The 23487-nt window shown below is 37.3% G+C and overlaps 1 protein-coding gene and 1 long non-coding RNA gene across 6 annotated transcripts in view; both read left to right on the top strand.

Moving 5' to 3' along the window:
* LRP1B (LDL receptor related protein 1B) overlaps window positions 1-23487 on the top strand; it is a 622229-nt gene that overhangs the window by 211990 nt on the left and 386752 nt on the right. The window lies entirely within an intron of this gene.
* LOC135309235 (uncharacterized) lies at window positions 622-17860 on the top strand. Its single transcript, XR_010369529.1, has 3 exons — window positions 622-647; window positions 1493-1558; window positions 17765-17860. It is a non-coding gene; the product is annotated as an uncharacterized LOC135309235 (long non-coding RNA).

Raw genomic sequence — 23487 nt, 5'->3', positions numbered from 1 at the left:
TGGGCGACAACTGCCTCTCAGAAACCAGCCTTCCTAAAGCAGCATTCAAATGTTGTCTGATCTGCAAATACAGAATTCCCCAGGGCTTTCTATACAATAACCTCACATACTAAGTGCAGTTTTGTCTTCCCAGTAGAGTCTTTAGGAAATTCTGTGCTTGAAGTCTGGGGTTTTTTTTGGTGTGTTTTTTAACTTACTGATGTAATTTTTCAAAGCAAACTTCTTAGACCATTTTTATTTTTAAGATCTATTGATTTACCAAGAAACAAGTTCAGGAAAAAAAAATCCAAACAAATGGTCCATAGTATTGGGAATTGAAGAAAAGATCTTGTAAATGTCCTTTGAATTATAGTAACACGTACAAACTTAGGAGCCTTGAGCAAAGCACAATCTATTATAGTGTATAGAATCTATTTCTGATCAATTTCCTAGGAAATTCTGTGAAAACCCCTCAACCTACAGCCTTCCCAGAGATCTTTGTCTTTCAGCAGATTCTAAAAGGTCAAGACTGTCATTGTGATATTTGTGTGGTGTCATTCACAACTGTGAGCTGGATTTTAAGATCATGGAATGGTTTGGGTTGGAAGGACCTTACAGACCCTGCAGTTCCACCCCTTCCATGGCAGGGACACCTCCCAGCAGAGCAGGTTGCTCAGAGCCTCATCCAACCTGGCCTTGTTGTGCCTGTTTTCCTCTCCTTTGTGTATTTTCTCTCAAAGCTTGGTATTTATTGGGAGGGTTAGGACTCATAGGATGCCACCACAGCAGTGTCAGTGTCTTTGGTGCAGGGCAGCACATCTTTTTTTGTGTCCAGAGTAATTATCTCTCTACCACACACACAGAGTGTGAATCCCTCAAGTGGCCTATCTATTTCTCTTCAGGTTTTGCAGAGCCAAGAGGCTGAGTGACAAACACACTGAGCTGCTCAATGTTTAACCATATTCCAATTAGGATTGCATTGTGGACCAGACTGTAGAAATTGGGGAAAATTGCAACATTTGCTATCAGCACGGAGTAACTCATACTTGGCTTTCTTCTGTGCACTTGCCTGTCTGCAGAGCTCTGAATATAGCAAAACTATTAACTCCTGGGAGAGGGGTTTATCACACTGAACAAGAATAAGAGTATTTTACATGCATGGCAATGATTTAAGTATTTTGTAGGCAATTTACTTGCTTTTAAGCAAAACTGGTGGCAATGCACGTTGCAGTTTCTCAGTGTGTGTGTGATTTCAGGCTTCTGCAGAGATGTCTGAGTGCTCTGCTGGCTGGGGTCAGTGGCCTGTGCTGAGCACAGAAAGGCTTCCACACATCCTTAAGTGTAGGCACACAGATCTTTGCTGATTTGCCCTAAATACATGGCTAAATATAATACCAGGGAAAGATTTCTGGGATAATGACCAGGAAATGGAGCCTTTCCCAAGGGGATAATGCCCTTTGTAAGATTTTCCCATGCATCTCTGGTTAAATCCATGGCTTTTTGCTTGTTACAGGATGATCACCTCTGCCTCTGACTTGAGCAGATCTTGTGCCTACAGAGGCAGTGTACATACACAGAGGTAAAATAAGGGGAAAAGTCTTCAAAGAATTATTGTAAATTGTTAAATGAACAAAAAAAGGCTGTTGGAGTTTGTGTTCTGTGTAGAGGAATATATAAAGGGGAGGAAAAAATATTTATTCCATGATACAAAGTTTAATTTCTTATCCCAAACTGTGTTTTCTTATTTCACTAAGTGTAATACTAGTGTAAACACTAATTGTTTACAAGGTTTAACAAGAAAACTGACCACTCTTTTGTTGTATTCCCAGAAGAAAATTAATATAATTGGATATTCCTGTTAGAAAGAAGGTCCTCTTTCTCTGGGACCATCACTGGAATACTGCCTGAGTTTGCTGCATCCCTGTCCATGCTTAAGAGGGATTTGAACTATTCCCTGAATAACAAATAGAATTTAACTTCTGGTCATCCCTTAAGTGGTTGGGCAGTTGAACTTGATGGTCACTGTAGACACTTCCAACTTTGGACTTGTCTGTATTTTGTTCTATTCTTTCTATTTTGACACTTAAAACTCAGCCCAGAGAGAAACAAGAAGATCAAAGATATGCAAATAGTCCTAATGAAATGTTGGAGAATGTTTACAAAGCCTTCAGTTCAGGTTGGGAATTGGATTTGGTCAAAGGCTCTCACTGAATAATGTGTTCATACTATTATTTGCTTGTGTCTAAAAAGAAATTTTCTAACCACTATGAGAGTAAGGTTTGTGAACTGCTTTAAATAGAAACAAAAGTTTAACAAAACCCCTAAAAACTAAGTAATAATTAAATTATCTGTAATTAATGTTTTAGTAAGAGCATATGTTTCTCACTGACAATTTGAAATCAGATTATTTTCTAATTGTACCTAGTAAAATAATTTTGCTATAATATCCTTTAGTTTTGAAAATGAATCTTGATTACTTCCTCTGGAGCAAACAAAAAGAGGAATAAAAATCATCTTTCTTAATTTATTTTGATTTTTAAAGAGCCAACCCGTTTGCATTTATATTCATGTATGTCTGGGTCCACTTTTAACCAAACTAAAATAGTCCTCCATACACATGTTAGGATATGTTTCAGTACTGTATTTGTTTTCTGCTTAAAATTTACTGTTGGGCTACACACATGGAAATCTCAAAGTAAAATATCATTACAGCAGCTTGTGAAGGTTGCCTGAAAGATTTCTATGGTCATGTGAATAATATTCTCAGCAGTATTGAGATTGTAATTGAAACCTGACTGGTGCTAGCACTGGTATGGTGGGACACCGAGCAGTGTGCAAGTCAAAATTATTTGTTGATATATACATTTTACCAATTAAAAAAATACAGAAATAAAATTTCAATGAAATATGAATTTAAGAGACAGATAATAAATGCACATTTCAATGTAGAGAAGTGGTATTTGTGTACTGGATCTGGGAAAAAAAAAAAAAAAACTGTAACAGAAAAGAAATCCTTTTTTCTAGCCAGATTTGGAAGGGCAAATGGGAGGATGCTGGCTTGCAACAGAGCACATTCTGAGGCAGGCCCTGTCACCTCTGTGTTATGCCTACAATTGCACTTGCCTTTTGCAGCTTCTTCTCTTATTTTTCAGCAGTTTCTGACTCAACAGCAATTACCTTCAGTGCAGGCCAGCAAGGGGTGTTCAGGGGAGGCAGGAGCATTTCATAATCCTTGTGTATTCTGTGGATTCGTGCTTTTATTTCACCTGACAGGAAGAAGCAGAGAAGATAAAACGGGCAGCATTAGGCTTTGATTTGAGCTTTTTTCATTTTAAATGTCCTGAGACACTAACATTGTTCAGGCTGTGATATTCAGATTTCCAGCACTTTTATTTCAAGTGTCATTGCTTATCATTATGATAAAAAGACATTGCCACTGAGAGAAAGAAGAGTCAGCTGTGCATATTGTCAGACCCTCCTTTGGAGTGGATATTTTCAAACACAAGGTCCTGTTGAATTTGGAGTGCAGGGAGGTTGATTGATGCTGTAATTGATTTAAAGCTGATTTCTGTTAGAACTGTCATTGGAAGAGCGGAGGTGATAACACAGCTTTCATGATTAGCTCTGCATATGGTTTGCTGATAAGGAAATATTGTATTTTTAAAAAATCTTCAGGATGGAAGGAAGAGAAGAGGGAAGGAAGGTGAAAGCTTTGACAGTGTTAACATTTCTGCTGGATACAAATCAGCACAGAGTCCTGCAGCAGGGCCAAAAGCATGGATACAAACTAAAGAGCTGAAATCCGGAAGAAAGCAACATTTTTTAACAAAAAATGCATATAAAACCCACAACATAGTGGTAAATTATTCTAAGGCTTGGATATTCCTCAAAAAATTGTGATAAAATCTTTAAATGTTGCTGTCCAATTCACCTTCTGCAGTCAGTTTAACTGAGCTGAATGGAACTGAAAATCTGATATACTGAATTTTATCTATATATGTATATCTGTGGTGCTCTGAGCAACCTGGTCTTGTGGAAAGTGTCCCTGTCTATGGCAGGAAGGGGGGAAGTAGATGAATTTTAAGGTCCTTCCAACCTAAACCATTCTATGGTACATATGTGTATATACATATTTCATATATACATACATATATATATATGTATAAAAATACAGGTCATCTTTCATTAGAAAAGGCATATTACTTAAGACTTTGCTCTCTAGTTTTTGGAGCTGTTTAGGTGCCTGAAAATTGCACTGTCCTCAAATTTATGAATTATCATGGATTTGGAAGTTGCTCAAGTTCATTCACACCTTGAGAACAGCTTGAAAATTACCTACCAGTCTGAAATTCTGGCACCCAAAATGGGAAAATACAGTAAAAGTAACCTGTACTTTTGCATATCTTAATCTGAAATCATATTATGAACAAAGTGCAAAAGTAGTAATATTGATCAATTCATGCACTGTCACGTCTTAATTATGATCAGTACGAACAAGATAAATTACCCTGACATGGTTTGTGCCTCGATTCACATATCTGTGTTAAAAGGTGGGATTTTGGTTGTGGCAGCTCTCTCTGAAGTGCAGCTGGGCATATGCAGTGCCAACAGGGGCTACTCTGCCTCCAGGATCCAGGATTTTGTGTCTTCACAGGTCTGCCAGCACTTTGGAACCCATTTATAGAAACACATGAGGGAAGCAAATGTTATTTATAGCAATTAATGTCTGATGGGTTTTGTGGGTTGGTTTTTTTTTTTTTTTTTTTTTTTTTTTTTTTTTTTTGGTGGTGATATATCTTGGAATCTTCTTCTACCCTAAAACAAAAGAACAAACCATTATTAAGTCTTTCTTATGCAAATGCGGGTAATGATCCATTAACCCCTGGTGCCAAAGCTATTTGCACATTCATCATTCAGCAATCTTCTGATATGGAGAAAATAAATACAATTACAGCCTAGTCTGTTCAGCTGCTCCATTTTCTAACAGTACAATAAACTTGTAGAAGAATGAGAAAAGTTTAAATTATGGGTGAAGAATGAGGTTAGAGTTGACAGAGAAACACACCCACTCCCAATTAGAAAAAAAAGACAAAAAACCACAATAACAAAACCCTGAAAACCAAAAAAAACCCCACAACTTTAAAATTTAAAATTGTTTTGCTTTTGGTTTTGACACTTGGATGTCAGAGTGCCAAGAGCAACAGTGAATCACAATTAACTGTAACAGTGATAAAAGAAAAGCTGTTGCAAGCATAGTACATCATATTAACAAACAATTAAATCAGTCTCTTATTTTTTTTAGCATTTTTCTGCCCATATGTTTATCTTTAGAATACTTGTGACTGGAAAAGGTACCTGCATCTTCTGTTTTACCCATATGGTTCCCTAGCAGCAGATGCCTGAAATGGCTTAGGAAAGGTGTGACTCATGCTATCTGCTGGATTTTTCCTGGCATTTTTTCCCTTGATTTGTCAAAATATTGCACAAAAGAATGTTCATTTATAGGATTACAGACCAAAACCTACATTTAGAAATGCTGTCATAAATGCCTGCATGCAGTCTGGCTGTCTTTCCTGCCAAGGACTGTTAATGCTTAAATTAGCCACCTGATGGTCTGGTGCCTTGTTGTTCACAAATGTCAACTGCTCGTGAAAGAAATAACAGTTTTTTTCCATCAATTCACAGAATAACATTCTGAGTGAGCTCATAAACCCCGCTAATTGCTGGCAAAAATTTGCATGTACTTTTCTTTTGGATTGTTTAGTGCTTCATTGCACATGGAGCTGCCACCAAGCCTGCGAGTGGGTCTCTCCAAACTTTGCCTCTTGGAAAGAAGGGTTGGCTGAGTCAAGGAAAAAAAAAAAAGCAAACAACCAAAACTTGATCTGAGTCTTGTTTCTGGTTATAATCATATATAATTATTAGGCAAGGAATTTAAATTACAGCTTTTTCTTCTTTACAGAGCTTATTCAGATAAAAGGCATATTAATTTTCTATGGTTTTCTGCCACTGAAGCATCATTATTTAACATGATTTGGGTTTTGTTTTGGAGTCTATCTCCTCTTTGCCCTCTCTCCTCCAGCTCTGAATTCTGCAAAATACAGAACCTGTATCAAAGCTCACGTGGGTTTTAAATATATATCTATAAATAAAAATGGTGTTTCTGATTTGAGGAGCAATGTTTAAGAAATGTAATCTTCTAAAAACTCTTTTCTTGAGTTATCAAAACCACCCAAAGTCAAGCTGTGACATGTTTCCTTTAATGCAATCTTATTTCTAGAATCGTGTTACCAAAAGAGCCATTTAATTTGTACTTTTCAGCAATTTTCAACTAATTCTCTATTGTAGTTTCTGGAACTATGCCTTAGAATACATTTTATTTCTGATATATAACTACCCCCTGAAGCTCAGGCAACCTTCATCTGATGAAAATGTAATTTTTAAAGCTGCCTACCACACTATTCTGAGAACTAATGAATCAGTTTGGGTAGCTACAAATACCTGGAATTCCCATAGCTCAGCTGCAGTTTATTTGACAGTAGGCAAATGGAAATATTTTTGAAGAAACAGAGGCTTTAATGGAAAGACTGAGAAAACAGAAAGCCCAGATGGAATATTGTCACTGTTGATGTGTTTGTATCAGGCACAAAGACAAGGTTTGCCTCTGCAGAGCTCCAGCTGCACAGCCTCCAGAGATGTTCTTTAAATCTCTGCCTCCTCCCAGCCTGGTCAGGATGTTCAAAATAAGAATGTTCTCAAAATTGGATGGATTTGTAAAGCCAAATTTTGAATTGCTCAGAATATGGTGGGAATATATGTGTCAAAATGAGGCAGCAGATTGACATCATAGGTTTAGTGGAAAGGGTCCTGGGCAATACCAGGGATTGGTATAAGATCATCTTTAGAGGCCTTTCCAACCCAAACCATTCCATGATTCAATACAGGTCATACCTTCCACTTTCTTTAGATGAACAAAGTGTTCTGTAGGAAGCCAGCTGTGAGAAACGACCCTCACATTTAACATTTTAAAAGGTTTGTTAAACCTTAACCAAAAATACAACAAAGGACTGAATAAGGAAAATTGCAGCACTGGGATTACCAGCAATGGGCTCATCTACAAAGTGGATGTTCTGCCTTTTATACCTTGAGGCCCTCCCAAACTTTTGTCAGTCAACTCTTTTTTCTACCATTCATTGGTGGAGATCACTTTCTTACACCTTGACTGGAGATCAGTGTTTTTATGCTGCACCTCCTGGTAACAAACTGGCTCTCTCCAAATGCCCTGACTGCTGAGGCTGTTACAAGGGGGAGGGGAGAGAGGCCTATGGGAGGACAATAACATCATTAAACATCTCAACATACGCATAATATTCGCCCCTTAATTGTGAGAGTCAGCTATTATATTACTCTATAACACCAACTATTTCATTATGCATTAAGAATTAATAGGAAAAAGCCCCAAACTATTAAACAGAGTGTTTCCATGGAGCATCTTTTGTTGTAATCTTTTGTTGTGCATTATTTATGTGTATTTGCTAAGGTGGTGAATGAAATGGAAAAGCATTTAGGGTTTTACCACTGCATTGAGCACAGTCATGTAGAAGAGGATTCAAAAGTGTTGCAATTGCTCCTGTGCCACTTACTCACTTCAATGCAAAGTTGTCATTGTTACATTGTGTGGATGAAAAGGTTTGGAAACAATACAAAATTTTCCTTTTTGATACACCACTGGGCATTTCTTAGAAAATGAGCAGTTCTCTTACTTTGGGAGACATGCCAGGGAGACTTGCGCATCACCTCATGCTTCTTTCAGATGTTCTGAGGCAGAGTTGGGAAACAAGTTTCAAAGATGCTGTGTTCTTTGTGCCAGGGCAGAACATTATTTGATGTGGTTTAGAGTTATTATACACTTCTGCTGCTCTTTTCAATGAATAAAAGAAATAATAAAATATTTAGGCATAGATTAGCCTAAGAACATGGTTACTTTCTGTGGGGAAGTAGAAAGGCAGTGAATAGAAACTGCTCCTCTGGGTACTGTGTACTTTGGTTTTCTAGTACTGCTGCTTCAAAAGCTTTGTAAAGAGGAAAAGGAAATCTGCTGGGCACTGTAGAGTTGAATGTCATAAGCAAAATAGTCCATATTTGGAAAAAAATATTGATAAAAGAACTATTGTAATTATGTCACTGATTTGAACATTTTGGGGAAAAGCAATTAAATAATTTGTACTGATTCAAAATACTGTATAGTTTTATAGAAGATTGTTTATTTCCCAGGGAAAAAAAAGGGATATGAATATAATTACACCAATTTTCTGTCCAGTGTTTTTGACCAGAGTATGAACTTTTACAAGACCTAAATCTTTTATTAGCTCCCAGCTGTCTTCACTTCAGTCAGTTTATATAAGCTCCTCATTTTGTCTTTGACAGTATCTAAAATTTCTTCTGGACATCCACATTATTACATTTTTGCTTCACAATTTTGTTTCTTTTTTTGAGATGAATAAACTATGTTAAATCATTGCTGTAAAAACTTTTTCTAAGACAGTAAATTGGTGCATATTCTATGTCCCAATATGCAGAAGTAGAAGGAAAATGAAATGACATTTTATTTGTTTCAGAACTTCCAAGTTCCAGAACTTTCAGAACTCTTCATGTTCTATAGGGATGTTAATTTTTATTTCAGTGTGGTCTTTAATTTCAAATATATAAATATCTGTGTGATTGTGTATTTATATATAAATACATATACATACATACATACATACACACACACACACACACACACACACACACACACATATATATATATGAATGCAGCTTTGCAAACCTAGTTTAAGAAATTTCAAGAGCAAATTTCCCCCTGGATGTTCTTAAATCAATACCTTCAACATACTGTTTTTAATCAATAATTTCTGCCTACAAAGTCCATAGAAATCGTGCTGGCAGAAACTGATGGAGCTGCCCAATAACAGAGAGTAGAACAGTGGGGAACCCTCCAGGGAGGTGAAACAGGGATTAAAGTCTGCTCAGCTGGAGGAGGATATGGAGCAGGATCTCCCATGAGGAATGTTCTGCAGCAGGGGGGGCAGCAGTAGGAAAAGGGGAGCCTTTTTTTTTGGCTTTTTCCTGAAATAACCAGAGCTCATTAATACAATGAACCTGACAGGTGAAAGGGCTGAATGTCATCTTGCCCTAATGGGTCTTGACCATAAACTTGAACAGTTTTGGTCCTCATTGTTTTGGATGTGAGATCTTAAAGTTTTTATGTTTAGATGCCCAAGGCTTCTTGAAAATGTATTTTATAGTTTTATACCAAAAATACCAAATTAAAGTTACTTCAGCAATGGCATTTTTCTCTTTTTTTTGTAGAATTGTTCTTTGTAATAAGTAAAATAATTCATCTTGGGAAGGTTCAGATACCAGCAGAAGGATAACATTGTGCTGATATTTAAAAAGTCACTGCTGGTCCTGGTGATTGCTGGCCTGTTAGCCTGGTATTGATCCAGAAGAAAATAATGCAGTGGTTAATGCAAGGCTTGCTTAATAAAAATGTAAGGAATGTAATGTAATTAATGCCTATTAGCATTGGCTGAGGGAAAATAGATCCTACCAAGGTACCTTGGTATTGGTTTTGATGAGATTAAAAGTTGATAGATAAAACAAAGATGTTGACATTAGTCATGAGCCTTGGAAAAAATATCTGTAGCATGAGCTACCTCAGGAGCAGCAGCTACCTCAGGAACACAGGGTTGGAGGTTAACAATAACCAAATTATGTATTTTCAGTTCAGATTTAAACAATTTGGGCACCTCAGAGTACAAAATCCAAACCTTTTTTAGCCTTAATTACCGAGCTGACTGAACAATCTGACTGCAGTGAAGCTCTCCATTTCACTCTGAAGGATTATGACCAGTCTGGTGGTAGTGCTGTACTTGTGAGGTCGCTGTTCACCAAAACTTTCAAGAATTATGGACCCTGGAGCTTTGCTCAGTGAGGGAATCAAAACCTTTTTCAGCCAAAATTTCCACTCACAGTAATATGGGTAAATATACTTGTCACATTTCTGTCTTCATAGCAATGAAGTGGGAATTTCTAGCTAAAGATATGTTATAAAATTCCATGCATAAACAGAAAGGTGAGTAAATTTTGGCTGCTCTAGTGCTGCGTGTAAGGTTGGGGAAATCTTTATCAAACTAAAGAATCAGCTGTCAAGAAAGACCAATATATACCTTACTGGTATAGATATTATTTGAGAAGCCTCAAGACAGGATGACAGTAAGTGGATTTTTGGAGGGTGAGAAAGAAAGGAAGATAGACAGAACAAGCCCCATAGCCAAGTTAAGCAAGACAAATTCCCAATTTTATTTTTAGTAAGATAAAGCAGTCGTAGGGAACAGAGCAATATGCTATAAATGAAGAGTGCTGACAAAGCATATGTTGTTAAAATCTGAGAAAGGATAATGAAATAGGACAGAGAAGGCTGAAATTTTGTCAGCATTTCATAATGCAAATGAAAAGAAGCCATTACAGTTGATCTTTCTTGAGGAAGTGGTCTTCACATATTCATTTGTCAAATGAAAAAGGTGATTAAATGTTTCAGTTTAAAAAATCATAATTTTATGTATAATTTTTTTGGAAGTATCTGGTAAAACTACATTGAGAGTATGAGAGGAGATGAAATGGAGTTTTATTTTCAGTTTTGGTGTAGAATTAAGAGAAGTTCTTTTTGGGAAAGGGAAAAAGCAGATGATCATGTAGGGAGGACTGGAGAAACTGGCATTAGGAAAGTTTGTGCTAATTTTAATATAGAGTTGACTTAGAATTTCTGTGACAAATTCATTTTTGTTTTAAAGGCTAAATTTACTGAAATATGTCTCTGAAAGGATCCTAGAAAATAGTATAATTCTAGGTTTTCAGCACACCTAAAATTGCTTTTCTTCTCTGCTGCTACCTTTGTGAGCTCATAAAAATGAAGAGAGTTCCCTCACTGTTGATATGGTTAAATAATAAGAGGTGTAAATCAGTGCTGAGGTGTGTGCAGAGCTCATCCTCAAGGCAGCCATGCTGTTCTTATATAGATATTTTGAACTGCCTCATTGTTTAGTGTGCATTACTCTAACTTCAAGGTAGTCAGGATAATAAAACAGAAACATGAGTAAACCCCAGACTAAAATAAACCTAAAGCTAATATTGGTTCAATATTCCTAAATGCTTTACAGAGTGGCAATGTATTTTGTTTTTTTCAGAACTCTGCCCTTTGGTTCATGATCTCATTTTGGATTGTGGGGAAAGTTGTTGAATATAATCTGAGGCAAGTTTTCATTTGTGCTATGATAGAAGTGTGAGGAATGCTTGAAATCTTCCATTGGAAGTGGATTTCTGACTTTCCAGATCTTCTCTCTTAATGGAGATTCTTTTGAACATCCGAGACATGAAGGACCTTCTCATAAATTAGCCACAGGCTCAATGAACTGTGTCTCTAGCTGGTATTGAACAAATATTTTGATAAAAGTATTTTTTTCAATTTTTTTTACGTTTTTCCTTAAAGTGATATTAAAAAGTCTGGTGAAATTCACCATCAGTATAATTCAAACTCATCCTGCCTGGGCCTGGGATCCCTCCAGCCCCTGACCCAGGCTGGCCAGCTGAACAAAAGGAAGCCTTAATTAAATGATTACACAAATTCCCTCTGGAGAAGCTGAATGAAATTCATTACATGTAGGATTTCCAGCTCTAAGCAGATGTGAAAGGAAATCTGGAAGCCTCATGAACTGGCAGAGAAATCCCAAATCTAAGCTATTGAAAAATGATGGGATGAGAGATTATTATTTTTGAAAGAAGTGCATCCCCTTTCGAGGCACTCTTGTTATTTCTCAGCCTGGCTCGTGTCTGGGAGGTTTGTTTGGAGGTGATTAAATACTTTGTGCTTGTGACTGACAGCGTGGTTGGTGCCAAGGAGGGGAGATGGAGGTTTGCTGCACATTGTACACACTTGTCAGAAGGGAAGCAGGGAAACATCTGTTTCTCTGACATGACAGGGTGCTGGTGAACAGCAAATATTACATGTAGAGCTTGTTGGCTTTGTACAGCCAAAATATTTTGCAGGGATCTGTCAGTTTGATGTTTTGGGTGAAGAGGGGAAGGGGAAGAAGGACTTCCCAAAATACTGTGTAAGAACTGTGCTGAAATCATCTAAAATGACTGTGTTTGAATGTTTGAATGTTCTGACCATGGAGAGCAGAACCTTGGGCAGGGGTTCTGATGGGCTTTATGTTCCTCTCAAATACCATCCTGAATATTGATGTTGAAAGGAGAATAACTTTGAAAATAATATTTCAACCTGCCAGGTCTGGGTAACCATTCAAAACACTTAATTTTTCTCAATTTAGACCAACCATAGGTTTTGAAATACTAAAATGTTACGGTAAAGTATTGGCACAGGCTTGCAAGGGTTTCATTGCCTGCCTGTGTTTGTGGTTTTGTCTAAAAAGAACTATTAAAAAATGGATTTAAGAGGTTGTTGTTCACTCTGGTGTCCCATGGCTTGTCATGATAGAAGAGTCATTTCTCCAATTTCAGGATGGGTTTCTAGAGCTCATACTCAAACTGTGAGTCTGCATCCCATCCCACAGAAACATTCCAGAGGTGCCGTGCATGGGAAGTACCAGCGCTCACCACATTTAACTGCTTATCAGCTGGGATTTTACAAGATCTGGTCTGCTAATAATGCTGAGAGTACAGAAGCTGACATGGTTCTTTACCAGCAGCACATCCTCCCAGTTCTCCTGTGCCTCCCTAATGCCACCACACAGGAAGCAGAACTGCTCACTGACCAATTCAATTATTTTTCTGTATCTGGACATGTTGCTAATGGTAATCCATTAGAATCTCCTTGTAGTGCTGGCAGGTCTTTATTTATCCATAGACTGAAAGCATTTTAAATCTCTCTGGCAAAAGATCGTTGTAGAGAGAAGTGAATAGTCCTCTGAAAAGATGAGGACAACTCCTGCTTTTTCCTCTTTAGTAAGGACTTTTTAATGGAAATAAGATGTTATGGAAGTATTTGCTCTTGTTTTATGCTGAATAACAATGTTGATGATGATAAAAATAGATTGAGTCAGACTATTTGCATATGGTTCCTCCAGAAGCAGTTTCTGTTTTTCCCTTCATTTCCATCACTTAAAATCTACCCATGAGCAGAGTGAGCCATGATGGGAGCTGATCTGTGCTGTTCCATCAGTTGGGATAACTCTGGTGTTGGGAGCTGCTCTGTGCAGCCTGTGCTGTTCCATCATGGGATAATTTTGGCACACTCCAGCTTTCTGTGCAGTCTGGGATCCCACAAGTGCCAGTGCTGGCGCAGAGGAGGAGAGCAGCCAAGCCTGGGGAGCAGAGGCAGAGCAGGAGCAGATATTTTAAACTGCAGTCCCAGTGTATTTTCTGAGTCCTGCGTGCCTTGAATGGCAGCAATTTAGCAATTTGCTGGGTAAGTTGTTGTGTTTTAGAAAAAAAATTCAGATGTTACTGTCCACTGACTCAGACAGAATCTCTGCCTGTTTATTTCAGTCCTTGACCTTTGCCATGGAGTTGTCTTTCAATTTCTGCAGTACAGCAAATTTCCAACCAATTTTCAGCTCTGGGTTAGCTAATAGTTCAGTGTGAGGAGGTTCACACTGGTTTAAATGCTGTCTGGCTGTTTAAATAACTTTTTTTTTGGAAAGCTGTGAGAATGCAACCACAAAAAAGTAAACGGAAAATAAGGAAGGGGAAAAATGTGTGATACTTGGAAATAACTTTGTAATGAATTGTTATAAAGAGGAATCTCGTGTCTCAACGAGATAACTCCTATCCAGTAATAGTAAAATAAAACAGCCAAATAAAACATCCAAATAAAACATCCAATAAAATAGTAGCTAAATCAAAGTTTAATTGGATCAGGTGTGCATTAACAACAAATAAGCTTAAGGATTCAGAAGTATAAAAACTTCTAAGATGGAGCATCCAAATAATTCAATAAAGTCTTTTGGAAAGTGGCCAGTAGGGAAACATAAAGCATCCAGGACACAGGGAAACTTACCCAGCCTTGGGATACTTCACAGATTTTAACAGATAAGTTAAGGACAACAAAAAACCCCTCCTGAGCCAGGGTTTGTATCTGCACTGTCCTAACTGGTTGGCAGTGACAGACTTTGCCCTGACCTGTTTTTGAGCACATTGACTTCAATCAAATCCCCAGCACTGTTGCAAAATTATGATTTCAAATGGAAGTTTTACAAGATTCTGTTTAAATTTATCTTCTTTTGTTTCTTTGAAACACATTAAATATAATTTTTTAATGTCCTCATATGATTTGGTATTTTATTTTGTCTGGTTTTGTTTCTGTTTCTTTATTGTTCTGAAAAATTTTGTTCTACATGTATTTTTTTCCCTTTCCATTACATGTGTTTTTTTTTTCCTGTTTAGAAACATCTGTAAAATATATTATTTTATTTATTAATTTATTTTCTTTCTTTTTCGTAGTTCTGCCTTAAGGGTTTCTTGAGGTGAGATGCCTGGGATTGCATGGAAAATTCCAGATGTGCATCATGAATTTCCACAATGGCGTGATGATGGTTTTGAGATATTCTTAATAGGTTTCTATTTGCCTTTTTGAGAGCTACTGAGCATTAATCTGACACTTTTAGGGAACTGTCTGACACGACACCAGATGTCTTGTATGAGTGGCAATGTCTTATCTAGGGTTTATTATTGCTCTGGGTAGGGTTATTTTTACTTCTGTGCTGCCATTTAGATGGATCTGCCATTTTATCACCAGTCTGTGTTGTCTGTGCCTTTTCCATCAAACTTATGTACAAACCTTCCAGCTTGCCACATGATTTACTTAAATGTTGAATAGCACAGCTCTGGGCCCTGATCCTTGAAACAACCTACATCTATTACAGGGGGGGGAAATAAAAATTCTGCCATATGCTTTTAATCTTTCAGAAACTCTTGAATTCACAGGATGACCTTCTCTCTTTCCCCGTCGTGGTATAGTTATTTTAAGATATTTAGGTAAGGGACGCTAGTAAAAAAGGTTATCATATAGATATGACTTATAGTCATTATTCTTTTCCAGAAGATTCTCACTGTCTTCATAGGCTTGTGTAAACTTGAGAGACACTTTATTTCTATTTTAATTCTATGTCTTTTTTTAGCTTCCTCTTTGTATCTTATTAATTATCTTATCATGTGTTTTTTAGTTATTTTTTTAAAATACAATTTCCACCTGTTTTCTATGATTGGAAGACTCATTTTGTCTCTACAACTTCTGTTTTATGTAAATACTAATAACCCACTAATTGCTGCAATACTGCTCCTACTACTAAGGGATGTGAGTATGATCTATCACATGTAGGTTGTTCATTAGTCCTGAAAAAAAAAAGACATCGAGAGAAATACTTTAATTTTTGTAGTGCATTGCATTGATTTTACTTTGGGGGATGTTTGGATTGTGGTTATTTGTTTACATAAAGAGGAAAAAAAGAGGTTCCCTTAGCAATTTTTTTTAATCTGGGTTTTTACTGAGCTCACATTATGATAATGACTTGCCTCTGAAGAATTGTTCTATATAAATTTAGCCTTCATGATTAAATTTAGAATATAGTGAAACAGAATTTTAACTCACTTAGAAACTCTCAATCCATCTCTAAATGAAGTTTTCCATAATCAACTTATATGGGGGAAAGAAAATTAAGAAAATTCAATATTTAACAGTTAAAATGTGACATTGTGCAGACCCCAAGACAGCAGGAAGAAGAAAGTCCTGCTAGGCTTTCCTTTAAGGAACATTTCCCATTGCTGTCTAGAAGCCAACTTTCCAAACTCATTTGCACTGTCTTTTGAACAGCAAAATTTGATTTTTTTTTTCTCTGGGAAAGTTTAAGCCAGGGAAAAAAAAAAGGTTTTGGTACATTGTCTTTCTCAGATAAATTCCCAGCAATGAGAAATTGCAAATGAGTGTCAAATCATGATTCTCTGTCACTGAAATGTGTTCTAACCCAGCAGCTCTCACAACACAAAGCTGTCTGAAATGGTGTTATGTAGAGCCTGTGTGTTTTCTGGAGCTGTTTAATATTCTTGTTTCCACATTATTTATTCAGAAGAAATTTCTATTAACAGAGCATTGGACTCACAAGTCAATTAACTCCCTCCCCTCTCATGGATCCCTCTTCAGATACACTGACATGCTCTGCAGAACAAAGGATTTGATCTTTGGGGAACATAATTTGCTGGAATGTTTTTCTTTCTTTTTTTCTTTTCTTTTTTTTCTCATTTGCTTATCACAGTGTTAACATGTGAGGGAAAACAATGAGTTACTTTGCTGCTGTCTGTGAAGACACAGATCAGGAGGATGCATTTACACCTACATCCACTTCAGAATTGTTTTCCATCTAATGTTCAGAGCATCCAACACGATTGTCTTTTCTTCCAGTCTGCCTTGCCCTTGTCTCCCTGGGAAAAAGCAGAAATAGAGTACACAGCTTGTGAATTCTACATTTAGTTTGGTGCCTGATGGAGATACAAAACACAGATGATGGCTCCTCTGAAAGAGTACAAGTGTAGCTAGCTCAAGTCTCAAGGATGTCATGAACAGGAAAATGAATCCTTTCTCATTTCCATGGGGTTCAGGAGTCAGTTCTGGGGTGGTGGATGCCTCTGTGCAAGATGGTTTGTTTCTACATAGCTCCTGCAATGCTGAAGTAATGCACATTTTAATTATTCCAAAGCATAATTTATACATTAGTTTCCATAGTAACTTGTCATTGCTGTGACATGGTTGGGGCTAGTGACATTTGTGAGTCAATTAAGCAATGATTTGCAGTGGTTTGTTTCTCAAGTAATTTTTTTTTTTGTTATAGCCAGCTACATTTATATTGAAATTGTTATACATTCCATAGTTATATGCTAGATGGAAAATTAGTCAATGAGGTAACTGTATTTTAAGCATGAAAGAAGTGTAATTGAAATCTGTTGCTGCAGAAGGTTGTATTTTCAAAAATACACTACTTTGACACATGGGAATATTGTTTCTTCAGGGCTTGCTCCACTATTAAATAAAGATTTAAGTGTTTGGCTCTGAAGGAATCATCACTTTCAACCAGGGACAATTCACTGTGCCAATAAAAAGGTTGTGTACAATTTAGAAAGGACCAGAAAACAATGTTCTTGGCTCTAATTAGTTTTCTTGATATATAAGGTAATATATTTCTCGAAGGATATAAATGAAACTAACACTTTTATTTTGACATAATAAGCCTTCTAAGGAATTACTGAGTTTAAATGAAAAATACATACAGTACTAGCAACTCCTCTTTTCCATCGGTACTCCCACAGTCATAGCTGCACATGTCTGTACCTGGAGGAAAATCGGGGACTAAAGTCTTGTGATATTGTTGTTGCAAACTGATTTTTTAATGGGGACCTTCAGTAGGTTGTGGCCATCTGCAGCAGTAGAACGTGTTGGAGAAGAGCTAGCTCACCCCACAGTGGGTTTGTTGGCGTGGAAGAGAAGTAACACACAAATTTTGTCTCAGTTATCCAGATTTCAAATATTCCTGATCATATATCAGGAAGAAATTCCTTACTGTGAATGTGGCAGGTGCCCTGGCACAGGTGGCTCAGTGAGGCTGGAAGTGTCCAAGGCCAGGGCTGGGACAACCTGGGGTGGTGGAAGGCGTCCCTGCCCATGGGATGATCTTTATGGTTCCTTCTAACCCAAACCATTCTGTGATATCGGTTACAGGCTCTGAAAGCTGCAAATCCACAACTGCAAAAGAATGGGCTGAGAAAGGCACCGCAGGTGGCTGAGCTTAGAATGCCAAACACCCACGATCTGATGGAGAAAAGTTTACTTTTGTTTACACATTCACTAGACTATATGGGATAAAAACTTGGATATATTTAAACTAGTTTCATGTGTGAGGGTTTTTTTGTTGTAATGCCAGTTTTTAGAACATAGGTGAGTTGCCACTCAGAGGAAATGTTTTTCATTAGTGCAAAAAACATCTTTGGATGGATAGCAGCCCTAAGTGGGCACAAGGGGGGAGTCCCTGATCACAGCCCCACCTCTGGGTGGGATCAAACCCTCTCAGCTGGCAGCAGCAGCAGCAGGGGTGGTGCCCTGTGCCAGGGAGGTAGAGCCAGGGGAAAAGGGTGCCACACTGGGTGGAACTTCATTTCAGCTCATCACTAAGTTACTGCCTGAATAAGAGCAGGAGTATTGGAGTAGTAACTGTGCCCAGCTCACAAACAGGCGTTGCAAAGGACAGGATGGGAAGTGGGGATGGAGCCCAGCAGGAAACTCCTGCTCTCCTCTCCTGCCTGCCCACAAATGCTCATTGTCCATCACATCTATTGTTCCCATGCTCAGTCGATGACAGAGGAATCAGAAATAGGTTTGTTCTGTGAGATCAGTTGAAATGCTGATGGAGAAATAAATTGAGATTTGTTTCTGAAGGGAATATTCTCAGGCATTTGAATAAGGCTTGGCTTTTTCATTCTTTCCCTCCACCTTCCCAGTCAACAGGAATAAGTGGCCAATGGAAATGTTAGACACTGATGGACTGGCACTGCCTAGAAATTCATCTGCATTTTTATATTTACCCATTCTGAGCATTTCCAGCTACTGATGGAGACAGTAAAAGGTTGTGCATAGAATTACAAAAGTCTGTTCTGAATAACAATTGGGGTTGGGAGGGATAAAATATATGAATAAAATTGGAAAATTATAAAAGTCACATCAGTGAGGCTTCTATAATACCCGACATGCTTTATTTTAGTAAAATTTCTTAATAGTTTTACTTCCCACAACGATCTACACAGACATATATTACAATTATTACAGTACTAAAAAGATCATTAAAAATTGTTTAAAAAGGCAAAGTGTGGAAGACTACTGAAGCTTGGCTGTAAATTTGAGACAGTGTGGAAACAGCAGGGGCAGATTTGAGATGAAGAACAAGAAGTTGATCTGTCACCATTGTTTCAGCTGTTTTATCTGTAAAATGAGGACAGTCTGTTGGGTGGGTTGGTCAGAACATGGTCACGTACACAAATTGCAATAGTTCAGGCAGTTATTGCTTGTCAAAGGAGCAGCAAAAACAGCATGAATATTCCATCATTTCTGAGAGTAAAATGTGAAAACTTAACCCATGTGCATTACCCTTGGGAAATGAAGTGTGTTTTGCCTGCACCCAGATATCCACACACATGCAGAAGAGTGACTGTGATGTGATAGATAAACTGTAATTTAGCTGTCATCACAAGAACATGGCCAGTGACTCGTGAGTAGAGCCAGCTTTTGAATCCTTATTTTCCCAATATCCAGTGTACTGGAGGAGGAGAGCATTTGGGCTGCAATACACTCACACTGCAGGTTTCATGCACATGCCTTTTTATGCAGTTAGCAGTGCTGCTGTTAAAATTGTAGCTGTTTATCTAAGTGACTGAAGTGTTGTCAGTGTGACCACTTGCTTGGGATGTGTTACTCCTTCACTTCTCTTTTGTTAACCCTAATGGAATCCAAATGCTTTTAATGAGCTGGCATTTAGGGTGTTGTCTTCTCTTCATCTCGTGGGGCAAGGACAATGAGGATTTCCTCTAGTTTCTCATCATTTCTCATCCACAGTTGCAGTAACCTTAGTTCAGAGTCGAATTTTGGATTGTTTAGGTTTGGAATTCTTAAAATCTGGATTATGTTTTCATTTCCGTGAACTGCATTAACATCTGTTTGTATTGCTGTACAATTTTGCTATATAACTCATCCTCATTTCTGTATAAACCAAGTGTTCTTCCATTTATTTCTGAAAGGATTATCAAAAGCATCCATTTGATGACTGAAAGACTTGGGTATTTTAGCCCTATTTTTAGAAATTAATGAAATACAGCATATGAAGTGCTGCACTATATAACCCTCGGGTCACTGGGCAACTTATAGAAGTTTGCAAAATATCTTTATTTCAGCTAATTATAGTGTTGTGAGTCTACACAGTTATCTGAAAAAAAAGAAACAATGAAAGGGTTTTCATTTAGCAAAGTATTTATTACACTATGATCATTAAGATGAAAAGAATTTTAATGCATGTTTAGATTTCCATTGCAAAACTGAGCATCTTTGATCTGTGTGCACTGCTAGGACTTCATTCTTTTCCATGACACCTATACACATCAAAAACGTGTAGTAGTGAAAATCTGTCAATTTTCACCACATATATCTTTAGACTGCCACGTTGCTGCATCATTTTTTCACTAGGAAAAGTGGCATGTGTAATTAGAGGGAAGGCACAACTACAAATTGCATGCAATTACAGCCAAACAAGTAAACAAAATAAAACTACATTCAGTGAGCTAAGGAGTAGCTGAAAGCCTTTTAATGGGGATGCCAAAGATGAGCTTTTGCAGCTCTACAATTTGCCAGTCAAATTATTGTTATTTAGGAGAACTTCCCCACAGAAGCTGAGAGTTGAGTAAATGATTGGCAAATTGTCTTTTGAGATTAGTATATACTCTTCTGATTGGTTTCCCCCCATTATTCCTTTACAAGATCTTAATATTTTCAAAGTTGAGACGTGGAGCATGTTTTCTTTAAGTCTGAACTTTCATATTCTACTTGTCTCATGAAATGTGACACATTCACTGAGGGGCACATCTCAGGAAATCAGTAACATTTTGAAGGTGTGCTCGTAATAAAAAGATTTATGAGGTTTTGAAAAGATGGCACAAAAGAGGATAAATAGTATGCCTACGTTGTTCACAGTTTATCACTGAAATAAGTCCTATCTTCTGGATCTAAATCAATGGGAGAAGTAAATAAAGCTGCAGAGATAAGGTTGTGTTGCCACTAGAGATGGGTCCTATTCTAAAGAAATTTAATTCTGGTTGTAACCAGCTGCTGAGAATTTCTCTGTTCTCCTGTGGACAGTGGAGCTGTGGTGCAATTACAGCTGTTTCGTGTTGCAGGACACAAAGGTTAAACAGATTTTTCTCTTACCTCTTCTACTCTAGTAGGACTGCCTCCCATAGAAGTTTTTTGGAGGGTTTTTTTTGTGGGTGGTGGTTTTTGTGGTTTTTTGTGTTTTTTTTTTTTTTTTTTGGTGTTTGGTTTTTCTTCCCTATTTGTAAGATGAAAAGTTATTGTGAAATTTGGATAAAAAGAAGAGCTGGCATAAGGATTCCTTTAGATTCCTTTTAACAAAGAAAGCATTATAAAAAAAGTGTTCCTCAGCCTATCCAGACTCAGATTATTTTATGATAATGCAGAATGTGTTTGGCAGCTGCATGCTCTTGACAAATAACCCTCCCTCTCCCCCAGCAGCATACTTCAAGATAATTGGCTGAAACGTTCTTAGCAAATAATTATTTGACCAATTAACGCTGTTAGTTGGCAGAGTAATGAACTGTGAATAGTTTTAATTCCTGTGAAATCCCACACTTTCACGAATAGAGGGAAGATAAAGAGCACCTTAAAGTTGTTGAACAAATAATTTTTTTAGAAAACACTGAAAAGATGCAAAAGTTTTTTCTCTCTGCAAACACTTGTGGAAACCAAATGCTACTCAGATTGATGCTTGAGAGAAAAAAACTGTAAAATGAGAGATGAATACTGTCAGATGCAATTTTTAGAGTTTCTTCAAGACAAGGTTTTGAATCCTTTTTGAGTTTATTCACACAAAATCTTAGAGTGAATGATTATCATATAAGTCAGGGGCCTACCTGTGAAGATTTTTCTATTTAGCCCGTAGTATATTTTAGGTAAATTTAATATGGACTTTGTAACTGGGCAGTAATAGCCTTGAAATATGGTCCTCAATACAAAGTGAGTGGTCAAGCTACTGCCAGAACTTGGATTAAAATTCTGTTGTGGAAACTAAGGGGAAAAACCTAAGAAGCAACAGGATTATGGAGAGAAAATGTGCTTGGTCATATATTAAAGAAGAGAATAGATAGCAGGAGGGGGAAAAACCCACAAAACCAAACAAAAACCACATCAAAACTAAGAGCAGAGGCCTAGACCAGGAGAATCTGAGAAATACTGAGCTTGAAGGAATAGTAACAAAAGCAACAGGAGCTAAACACTAAAGCCAAAGTGAAGGAGTGGAAAAAGTATCTGGGAGCAGAGCATTTATCAGGCTGAAACAATGGCACTTTCACACCATTGTGTTCAATTTGCCTGTAGGACAGAAAAATATCTTGTTTTGAAATCAGATGGAAATTAAAATGCAGCACTGTCTCCCAGGTTCTTTTTTTAGGAAAGCTTTTTGACAGCTACCAATGTCAGAAAAAGCTTCCTGTCTTAGTGTCTCTAACTTGAATTAAGAAAAATAAGCAAGAAGTAAGACTTTGATGAATCTTGTGTCACTGTGTACATGGATAGAAATTTGAGTTATCTATTACTTCATGGATACTCTACAAAGAATTTAGATTTCAGTGGCAGGAACTGTATTTAAAAGTGGTTAAACAAATTGTGTGAGAGAGTATAGACTGAAAATCAGCATTCGCTTGAAAATATGGTTAGAAAATATCACCTTGTTACTTTTAGTTAGAGTCTCATTAAACAGATGAGGTTACATTTTTACTGAATGAAAAAGAAAAGCAAAAAGGTTTATGGTGCAGTTCCTAGGTAAATAAAGATCTTCCAATGCCCTGGACATTTAAATAGACATTATGCTGAATTGGTACAAATTTACGTAGTTCCTTAATTTACTAATATTTTGTGATTATCATATAGAAGAGGTTTTACAAAATTTGGGAGGAAGGAAGGAATGGAAATGGGGGGTGCAAGGAGGATAGAGGGGTGGTGGTGTTTTTTTTTTTTTGTTTTTTTTTTTTTTTGTATTTTTACATGTCTTCTTGTTAATCTGAATAATAGTGGACAGAATCTTGCTCCAGGCTCAGACACAGGGTGGATGTTGGGCTGCTTACTCCACCTGTGGAGCTACAGAATGAACAGCCAAGAGCCCAGGGAAGTTTGAAGGCAATTCCTTCAGCAGTACACCTTTTTTTTTTTTTCCCCCTCACCCAGTAGGTGTTTGGAGATTGCAGCTTTAATTACTGCAAATTACCTTGATTTGATCTTTAGTTTGAGTAAAAATGTCATGGTATGCTAGCAATTAGAGCAAAGCAAATATTGCAAAAAAGTTTTTTACTGGTCCAAGTTGCAAGAAAATCCATTGTTTTTTAAAATTTATTTTATTTTCTCCTTTTGCCTTTTTTTTTTTTCACTTTGCCACAATAAGAATATCATGCTTTTATTCACAAAATTGTGCATAGGGAATGGCAGGAACACCCCAGTTACCTGATACTCATAGGTGGTTTGATTGAGGAGAGATCAGATCAGGGCAGGAATGTCACTGGAATTGAGGACCTAATTGTGCAGCACCACGGGATGCATAAATAGTCAAATGGCTGGTGAGAGGCGTGTGCTGGCAAGTGCATTGCATTAATGATTACTCTGATTTTGAGTAATGA

Source organism: Passer domesticus, chromosome 10 (genome assembly GCF_036417665.1).
Source record: "Passer domesticus isolate bPasDom1 chromosome 10, bPasDom1.hap1, whole genome shotgun sequence".
NCBI classification, from domain to species: domain Eukaryota; kingdom Metazoa; phylum Chordata; class Aves; order Passeriformes; family Passeridae; genus Passer; species Passer domesticus.
This window is presented reverse-complemented; position numbering and strand designations above follow the sequence as displayed.